The sequence below is a fragment of the Triticum dicoccoides genome, unplaced genomic scaffold (genome assembly GCF_002162155.2).
Source record: "Triticum dicoccoides isolate Atlit2015 ecotype Zavitan unplaced genomic scaffold, WEW_v2.0 scaffold14554, whole genome shotgun sequence".
Classification (NCBI taxonomy): domain Eukaryota; kingdom Viridiplantae; phylum Streptophyta; class Magnoliopsida; order Poales; family Poaceae; genus Triticum; species Triticum dicoccoides.
This window is the reverse complement of record NW_021203453.1, coordinates 10,525-21,048: the sequence shown is the minus strand read 5'-3', so window position 1 is coordinate 21,048 and position 10,524 is coordinate 10,525.

Genomic DNA, 10,524 nt, shown 5'->3' with positions numbered 1-10,524 from the left:
CCCGTCCCAGAGAACCAAGACATTATGAATGCTTGGCAAACTCGCGCTGATGATTACTCCCTTGTTCAGTGCGGCATGCTTTACAGCTTAGAACCGGGGCTCCAAAAGCGTTTTGAGCATCACGGAGCATATGAGATGTTCGAAGAGCTGAAACTAGTTTTCCAAGCTCATACCCGGGTCCAGAGATATGATGTCTCCGACAAGTTCTACAGTTGTAAGATGGAGGAAAACAGTTCTGTCAGTGAGCACATCCTGAAGATGTCTGGGTTGCACAACCGTATGACCCAGCTGAACATTAACCTCCCAGATGAGGCGGTCATTGACAGAATCCTCCAGTCGCTCCCACCAAGCTACAAGAGCTTTGTGATGAACTACAACATGCAGGGGATGGAAAAGACCATTCCTGAAGTGTTCTCGATGCTGAAGTCAGCAGAGGCTGAAATCAAGAAAGAACATCAAGTGTTGATGGTCAATAAGACCACTAAGTTCAAGAAGGGCAAGGGTAAGAAGAACTTCAAGAAGGACGGCAAGGAGGTTGCCGCGCCTGGTAAGCCAGTTACCGGGAAGAAGTCAAAGAATGGACCTAAGCCTGAGACTAAGTGCTTTTATTGCAAGGGGAAGGGTCAGTGGAAGCGGAACTGCCCCAAATACTTAGCAGATAAGAAGGCCGGCAAAACCAAAGGTATATTTGATATACATGTAATTGATGTGTACCTTACCAGTACTCGTAGTAACTCCTGGGTATTTGATACCGGTGCCGTTGCTCATATTTGTAACTCACAGCAGGAGCTGCGGAATAAACGGAGACTGGCGAAGGACGAGGTGACGATGCGCGTCGGGAATGGTTCCAGAGTCGATGTGATCGTCGTCGGCACGCTGCCTCTACATTTACCTACGGGATTAGTTTTGAACCTTAATAATTGTTATTTAGTGCCAAGTTTGAGCATGAACATTGTATCTGGATCTCGTTTAATACGAGATGGCTACTCATTTAAGTCTGAGAATAATGGTTGTTCGATTTATATGAGAGATATGTTTTATGGTCATGCTCCGATGGTCAATGGTTTATTCTTAATGAATCTTGAGCGTAATATTACACATGTTCATAGTGTAGATGCCAAAAGATGTAAAGTTGATAACGATAGTCCCACATACTTGTGGCACTGCCGCCTTGGTCACATTGGTGTCAAGCGCATGAAGAAGCTCCATGCCGATGGACTTTTAGAGTCTCTTGATTATGAATCGTTTGACACGTGCGAACCATGCCTCATGGGCAAGATGACCAAGACTCCGTTCTCCGGAACAATGGAGCGAGCAACCAACTTATTGGAAATCATACATACCGATGTGTGCGGTCCAGTGAGCGTTGAGGCTCGCGGAGGATATCGTTATGTTCTCACTCTCACTGATGACTTAAGTAGATATGGGTATGTCTACTTAATGAAACACAAGTCTGAGACCTTTGAAAAGTTCAAGGAATTTCAGAATGAGGTGGAGAATCAACGTGACCGAAAGATAAAGTGCCTACGATCAGATCGTGGAGGAGAATATTTAAGTCACGAATTTGGCACACACTTAAGGAAATGTGGAATCGTTTCACAACTCACGCCGCCTGGAACACCTCAGCGAAACGGTGTGTCCGAACGTCGTAATCGCACTCTATTGGATATGGTGCGGTCTATGATGTCTCTTACTGATTTACCGCTATCATTTTGGGGATACGCTCTAGAGACAGCTACATTCACTTTAAATAGGGCACCGTCTAAATCCGTTGAGACGACACCGTATGAATTATGGTTTGGGGAGAAACCTAAGCTGTCGTTTCTAAAAGTTTGGGGATGCGATGCTTATGTCAAGAAACTTCAACCTGAAAAGCTCGAACCCAAGTCGGAAAAATGCGTCTTCATAGGATACCCTAAGGAAACTGTCGGGTATACCTTCTACTTAAGATCCGAGGGCAAAATCTTTGTTGCCAAGAACGGATGCTTTCTGGAAAAAGAGTTTCTCTCGAAAGAAGTAAGTGGGAGGAAAGTAGAACTCGATTAAGTACTACCTCTCGAACGGGAAAGTGGTGCAGCTCAGGAAAATGTTCCTGTGATGCCCACACCAACTGAAGAGGAAACCAATGATGATGATCAAGGTACTTCGGATCAAGTTGCTACTGAACTTCGTAGGTCCACAAGGACACGTTCCGCACCAGAGTGGTACGGCAACCCCGTCCTGGAAATCATGTTGTTAGACAACGGTGAACCTTCGAACTATGAAGAAGCGATGGCGGGCCCAGATTCCAACAAATGGCTTGAAGCCATGAAATCCGAGATAGAATCCATGTATGAAAACAAAGTATGGACTTTGACAGACTTGCCCGATGATCGGCGAGCGATAGAAAACAAATGGATCTTTAAGAAGAAGACAGACGCGGATGGTAATGTCACCATCTATAAAGCTCGACTTGTCGCTAAGGGTTATCGACAGGTTCAAGGGATTGACTACGACGAGACATTCTCTCCCGTAGCGAAGCTAAAGTCCGTCCGAATCATGTTAGCAATTGCCGCATACTATGATTATGAGATATGGCAGATGGACGTCAAAACAGCATTCCTTAACGGGCATCTTAAGGAAGAACTGTATATGATGCAGCCGGAAGGTTTTGTCGATCCTAAGAACGCTAACAAAGTATGCAAGCTCCAGCGATCCATTTATGGGCTGGTGCAAGCATCTCGGAGTTGGAATATTCGCTTTGATGAGATGATCAAAGCGTTTGGGTTTATGCAGACTTATGGAGAAGCCTGCGTTTACAAGAAAGTGAGTGGGAGCTCTGTAGCATTTATCATATTATATGTAGATGACATACTCTTGATGGGAAATAATATAGAATTTCTGGACAGCATTAAGGCCTACTTGAATAAGTGTTTTTCAATGAAGGACCTTGGAGAAGCTGCTTACATATTAGGCATCAAGATATATAGAGATAGATCGAGACGCCTCATAGGTCTTTCACAAAGCACATACCTTGATAAGATTTTGAAGAGGTTCAAAATGGATCAGTCCAAGAAGGGGTTCTGCCTATGTTACAAGGTGTGAGATTGAGCTCGGCTCAGTCACCGACCACGGCAAAAGATAAAGAAGAGATGAGTGTCATCCCCTATGCTTCAGCCATAGGATCTATTATGTATGCCATGCTGTGTACCAGACCTGATGTAAACCTTGCCGTGAGTTTGGTAGCTAGATACCAAAGTAATCCCGGCAAGGAACACTGGACAGCAGTCAAGAATATCCTGAAGTACCTGAAAAGGACAAAGGACATGTTTCTCGTTTATGGAGGAGACGAAGAGCTTGTCGTAAAGGGTTACGTCGACGCTAGCTTCGACTCAGATCCGGATGACTCTAAGTCACAAACCGGATACGTGTATATGTTGAATGGTGGAGCAGTAAGCTGGTGCAGCTGCAAGCAGAGCGTCGTGGCGGGATCTACGTGTGAAGCGGAGTACATGGCAGCCTCGGAGGCAGCGCATGAAGCGATTTGGGTGAAGGAGTTCATCACCGACCTAGGAGTCATACCCAATGTGTCGGGGCCAATCAAACTCTTCTGTGACAACACTAGAGCTATTGCCCTTGCCAAGGAGCCCAGGTTTCACAAGAAGACCAGGCACATCAAGCGTCGTTTCAACTCCATCCGTGAAAATGTTCAAGATGGAGACATAGAAATTTGCAAAGTACATACGGATCTGAATGTCGCAGATCCGTTGACTAAACCTCTCTCGCGAGCTAAACATGATCAACACCAGAACTCTATGGGTGTTCGATTCATCACAATGTAACTAGATTGGTGACTCTAGTGCAAGTGGGAGACTGTTGGAAATATGCCCTAGAGGCAATAATAAAAGTATTATTATATTTCATTGTTCATGATAATTGTCTTTTATTCATGCTATAACTGTATTATCCGGAAATCATAATACACGTGTGAATACATAGACCTCAATATGTCCCTAGTGAGCCTCTAGTTGACTAGCTCGTTGTGATCAACAGATAGTCATGATTTCCTGGCTATGGACATTGGATGTCGTTGATAACGGGATCACATCATTAGGAGAATGATGTGATGGACAACACCCAATCCTAAGCATAGCACAAAGGTCGTTTAGTTTGTTTGCTAGAGCTTTGCCAATGTCAAGTATCTCTTCCTTAGACCATGAGATCGTGTAACTCCCGGATACCGTAGGAGTGCCTTGGGTGTATCAAACGTCACAACGTAACTGGGTGACTATAAAGGTGCATTATAGGTATCTCCGAAAGTAGCTGTTGGGTTGACACGGATCGAGACTGGGATTTGTCACTCCGTATGACGGAGAGGTATCTCTGGGCCCACTCGGTAATGCATCATCATAATGAGCTCAAGGTGACCAAAGTGTTGGCCACGAGATCATGCATTACGGTACGAGTAAAGTGACTTGCCGGTAACGAGACTGAACAAGGTATTGGGATACCGACGATCGAGTCTCGGGCAAGTAACGTACCGATTGACAAAGGGAATTGTATACAGGGTTTGATCGAATCCTCGACATCGTGGTTCATTCGATGACAACATCGAGAAGCATGTGGGAGCCAACATCGGTATCCAGATCCCGCTGTTGGTTATTGACCGGAGAACGTCTCGGTCATGTCTACATGTCTCCCGAACCCGTAGGGTCTACACACTTAAGGTTCGATGACGCTAGGGTTATAAAGGAAGTTTGAATGTGGTTACCGAATGTTGTTCGGAGTCCCGGATGAGATCCCGGACGTCACGAGGAGTTCCGGAATGGTCCGGAGGTAAAGATTTATATATATGGGAAGTCCTATTTTGGCCACCGGAAAATGTTCGGGATTTTTCGGTATTGTACCGGGAAGGTTCTAGAAGGTTCCGGAGTGGGGCCCACCTGCATGGGGGGACCCACATGAACGTGAGTAGTGGGGGAAAGGCCCCACACCCCTGGTCAAGGCGCACCAAGATCCCCCCTTAGAAGGAATAAGATCATATCCCGAAGGGATAAGATCAAGATCCCTAAAAAAGGGGGATAACAATCGGTGGGGAAGGAAATGATGGGATTTCTTTCCTCCTACCTTGGCCAACGCCCCAATGGACTTGGAGGGCAAGAAACCAGCCCCTCCACCCCTATATATAGTGGGGAGGCGCATGGGAGCTTAACACAAGCCAAGGCGCAGCCCCTCCCCTCCCCAACACCTCTCCTCCTCCGTATATGCTTGGCGAAGCCCTGTCGGAGTACTGCTGCACCAACTACACCACGCCGTCGTGCTGCCGTTGGAGCAATCTTTCTCAACCTCTCCTTCCCCCTTGCTGGATCAAGAAGGAGGAGACGTCTCCCGTCCTGTACGTGTGTTGAACGCGGAGGTGCTGTCCGTTCAGCACTTGGACATCAGTGATCCGAATCACGTTCGAGTACGACTCCATCATCACCATCCCCTTGGCTAGCTTCCGCTCGTGATCTACAAGTGGTATGTAGATGCAAACTCGCTCCCTTGACTCGTTGCTTAGATGAACTCATAGATGGATCTTGGTGAAACCGTAGGAAATTTTTTAATTTTCTGCAACGTTCCCCAACATGTAATTCATACTCACATAATCCAGTCGACCACCTCCGGGCTCCGAGACGTAGGGCTATTACTTCCTCCGAGAAGGGCCTGAACTCGTAAACCTTGCGTGCTTACAGCTTCTCCATAGCTAAGATCTTGCCTCTCCATACTTACCCCCCTACACTACTGTCAGACTTAGAACCACGACAATTGGTCCGTAGGACTTTATACAAATTATAACTTCCATTATTACAATAAAATAGCTGATAACATCAATTGAGTGATGTGGAGATTATATGAGATCTCCGTATGCGTCTTGGGTGTATTCCACCATCATGTTGTCGATATCAAGAAGATCTTCATCCTTCTTCCTTGTTTCCTAAGGAGCGCTTTGAGAAGTGCTAGCTTCAAGGTTCTCTTCTTGTTGTAAAGCGTTGAAGTGAGCTTCTGCTTTTCCATAACTGCCTTTCCAAGTGGATTTGAGATATAAATCCGCTAGATGCTTAGGAGTTTGGCATTTGCTAGTACGATGGTTAGTACATCCACACCTTTGACAAATCTCGGATTTGCTGTTTCGGTCATCTTTCTTAAAATGACCTTTACCTTTAGATTGACCAAATGTTTTCTGCTTGTTGTTCCTTTTCCACTTTCCATTGAATTTCTTAAAATTCTTTTTATTTCCCCCATACTTTTTAGTAGACTGAGTGTTAGCATGTGCTTCAGGGAGTGGCATGGAGCCCGTTGGGCGTGTCTGATGATTCTTCATGAGAAGTTCATCATGTTTCTTAGCCTGAAGTAAAGTGTATATGAGCTCAGAATACTTTTTGTATTTTTGTTGACGGTACTGCTATTGTAGTACTCTCATCGAGGGGTGGAAAGTGCACAAGGTCTTCTCAATAAGATCTTCTTCTGAAATTGCTTGGTTGCAAAATCTTAGTTTAGAATTAACCTTGTGAACTGCAGAGTTGTATGCTGCCACATATTTGAAAGCTTGGAACCTTATGAGGGACCATTCTCTTTGGGCTTCTGGTAGCATAACTGCTCTTTGTTGATCATATCTCTCCTTGAGAGAGTTCCATAAAGCAAGTGGATCCTCCTCCATTAAATATTCTGTTTTTAAATCAGGATGGAGGTGATGCCTTATAAAACTTAATGCTCCGTATTTGACTGCTATCTTGGTATTTCCGCAGCGCCTTCAACAGGTGTGATAATTGTGGAACCAAGTTTACGACATTCTAATGCTATCTTGGTATCCATAGCCCATGATAAATAATTACTACCATCTAGCTCAAGTTCATGAAATTCTCTATTCATGACACCAGCCATTTTCCTGCATGTTGTGATCATGCATAAATTAGTTTTACTACGAGAGTGAAATTTAAGTAACAACAAATGCTTCAAAGGAGCAAAGTTCTGAAGTATAGCTGATGCTTTATACTTGTATCTGTAGACCTCATTTTATGTGAATGACACTTTGAAGATAGTCACCGTTGTGGTGTAGATCTCGCAGCAATGGAGAACATAATCTGGTTTTGACCAGTAGATGTTCATATATCCATTACCTTGTGCCATACTAAATTTTACAAAAACACTTTGAAGGTAGTCATCTATCAAATGACTAGATGTAGACCTCACAGTAAGAGTGGATAGTCTGCAATTCGATCCAGTAGATCACACAGTTACCTTGTGTTTTGCAAGTATAATATTCGAGGTAATCACATCAATTCACATATTTGGGAGAGCACTCGAAGATAGTCATTTTGCCAGAAGAAAAGAGGCAAAAATGTAGATCTTTCAGCAATGAGGATAATCTGCAAAATGCAGTAGATGCATCATCTACCCTATGATCCCGAAATATGAATTGTAAATAAAATTGTTGTACTTGAGAATTACATATTCTAAAAGAAAAATGCTGAAGCAATCAAATAGAATATGTACACGTAGTAGTCTGAGACTTTATTTAGTAGACAATACTTGGTCGAACTATTCAAACTTACAGAACAGCACAGGCTGAATATAATAAACAGATGTTCTTACTACAATAAAATAGCACTCTCAAATGAACAGGACTGGCTGCTATGCAATATATTAATACTATGGCCATTCTCTGTTGAAAACGCCACAGCACCAGCAGCACTTATTGGATTTATTGGCCTGTAGGCCTATTCAGGTGAGGAGCGGGGAGAGTTGGCCTGGCCCATGCACCGACAGAGAGAGGATAAGGAGAGCAGGATCGAGAGTTTCCCCACGTCTCCGCCACTTCCAATTCCCCTTCTCTGTTCGTACCTGGACTCAGCACCACTGCTCGTCAGCTCTCCCCTGCCCCATCTCGCCGTCTTCAATGGAAGCGAGGTGGGCCCCGCTTCGCAGCACGGCCTGCTCCGCTGTTGCTCGCCCCAGGGGCGTCGCTGAGGCCAAGGGCATCCGGCGACCACGCGCCACGAAGGGCTGCGCGGTTCTGCGCCATGGCCGCGGCGAATTGGCGCAGGATCCGGCGGGCTTCCGGCGGAGGCGTCGGAGGAAGAGGCGGTGCCGGAGGAGGAGGTGGTGTCGCCGGTGATCCTCTATCTCCTCTTCTTCAACCTTGATCTTGATGTTCAAGTCGGGGATGGAGGAGTAGCCGCCGGTTCCCGCTGTCGCAGGCGTCGAGGATGGGATCCGGGACGGGGCCGTATCCAGGAGGGATGAAGTGCTCCGGCAGTTCGTCTGATGGCGTCGGAGACATCTTCCGCGGTGGTGCGCCCGTACGCGCTGGGCATGATTCGAACCCGTGCCGTACGCAGTACGGGGGCAGAGGCGGTGGCGCGAGTTCGCAAGGGAACATCTCTTCTTCTCCGAGGAATGGCACCGATGGACCTCCAAGGAGCCAATCCATCGGAGGGATGGTGAAGACAGATGGCGGCGGAGTCGTTGGTACGATGTAGTCGTCGGCGATGGCCGGAGCCGGAGCCGAAGGCCCATCATGGTTTGCAGCGGTGGTCGGAGCCGAGGGTCCAGCCTGGTGCACCGTTGGTGCTCGCCCACGGAGCGGGCGGTTGCCTTGGCGTGCGTACCCACGGCAGCGGTTCTGGCGGTGGTTCCAGGCGAAAAAGCGGCGGCGAGGGCCACTCCTTGCACCAAGTCCCTGACGGCGACGGCGACTTGCAGCACGGTGGCGATGGGTGCATGGAAAGCGACGATTCTTTCTCTGGAGGAAGCGTGCAATGGCGAAAGCAAGCGACGGCAGGTCCCTCCCTGCCATTCTTACCTTTCCTGCGATGGCTCTCTGTCGCTCTCGGCAGAGCGAGTACTGATAACCTGTAAAGTGAAAAAGTGATTTGCCAGAAGTAGATGATTCTCATTGATTGAGCACTATATATACAGTGAGCGGTTACAATTCTGTGAGAGCATTTCTAACCGCAACATGCGGTTGCCAATGCGTGAAACAAAACAGCAACTGCACATAGCAGTTGTTAAGATGAGAGAGAAAGTACAACTGCTCATAGCAGTTAGAGAATACAATGTCGGTTCATATGTCGGTTCCTTAATTAGCATTTGTTAATTAGTAAATTAACAAATACTTTAACTCTATTCCTAACCGTCCTGATCGCGTGTGAGGTTGTTCTTTCCTTTTCTAAAAGAGCGCTCGCTCCTGCCGCCATCGGGCGCCTGTGCGCCGGCTAGTCACGTCCTTATTTTTTACTCCGTTAATTTTAAGGATCAATTAGAAACGAGCATTTTTTTAAAGGAGCAATAGTAAATACTCGGTCGTTACTCCGCTCCTCTAAATTATGGGGAATCGTTTGAAGTTGCTCTAAGGTTGAATATACGGCTTAGATTTGGTTAAAACTTTGGATGGGGGCACATTTCTTTTTTCTGAACTTTCAGAAAGGGCTCTATATATTATTATTTTCAGAAAACAAAATATAGTACAGTTCTGTCCAGGTGCCCGCATTGCCCCCGACAAAAGTTGGGCCAGGCTGCGGCGGCGGCGTGAGCGCAAGGCGCCGGCCTCCGGGTCGACGTGGAGCTCGGCCCTGTCCGCATCGCCTGGCCGGGCTGGTCTCCGTCGACCCGCGACGGCCAGCCAGGGCAATCGAGATCCTCAGTCTAGGAACAGGCCCGGAGCTCAGTCCTGGCGGCCGAGGACGCCGGGTGGGCGCGGCCGACCGACCTGACACGCGCGCCTCCAGGCGCTGATGCGGCCCGCCTGGGGGGCATCATCCGCGCCGCGCTCGCCACTAATCGCTTCTTCGCAGCCAGGTCAGGGTAAGCTCGTCGCCTCTCTGTTGGTGTTGGGTGGCACCCGCATTTGCCCCCAAATTCAAAGCCTCCGTGCTGCGCCGAACACTTTAGATTTGGTAGTCTAATACCCCGACTCTGATGAGATGATAGTATTCTGACAGAATGATGCATATGTTTGACAGCCTGCTTAACACTGTCTGCACCATTTCCATACACCTCAAATGTACATTACTATTCAGAGAAGACTGACGAGGGTGCTATAGGCACCTCGTCTTCATTCGCATCAGTAATCAACCAGGTTTGCAGTCATTGGCCTGCTTCCTTCAGACTAGGGAATACTCCCTCCGTTCCTAAATATTTGTCTTTCTAGACATTTCCGATGACTACTACATACGGATGTATGTAGACATATTTTAAAGTGTAGATTCACTCATTTTGCTCCGTATGTAGTCACTTGTTGAAATGCCTAAAAAGACAAGTATTTAGGAACGGAGGGAGTAGTAAGAAAAATCTACTCATTAAACATACTTTGGTGCGAGATGCACATGGATAAATACACAGCTTGTGTGCATGTGAGTGTCTTTGGGGTTGAGGGATGCGAGAGCTGACTTTGATTGCAGCTGGACACACCTATTATTGCCAGATGGGGTACACTTTATTTTTAGGACTGCGATAGCTAATTATTTATCGAGTTTGGAGTCCATTATTAAGTATACACTACTG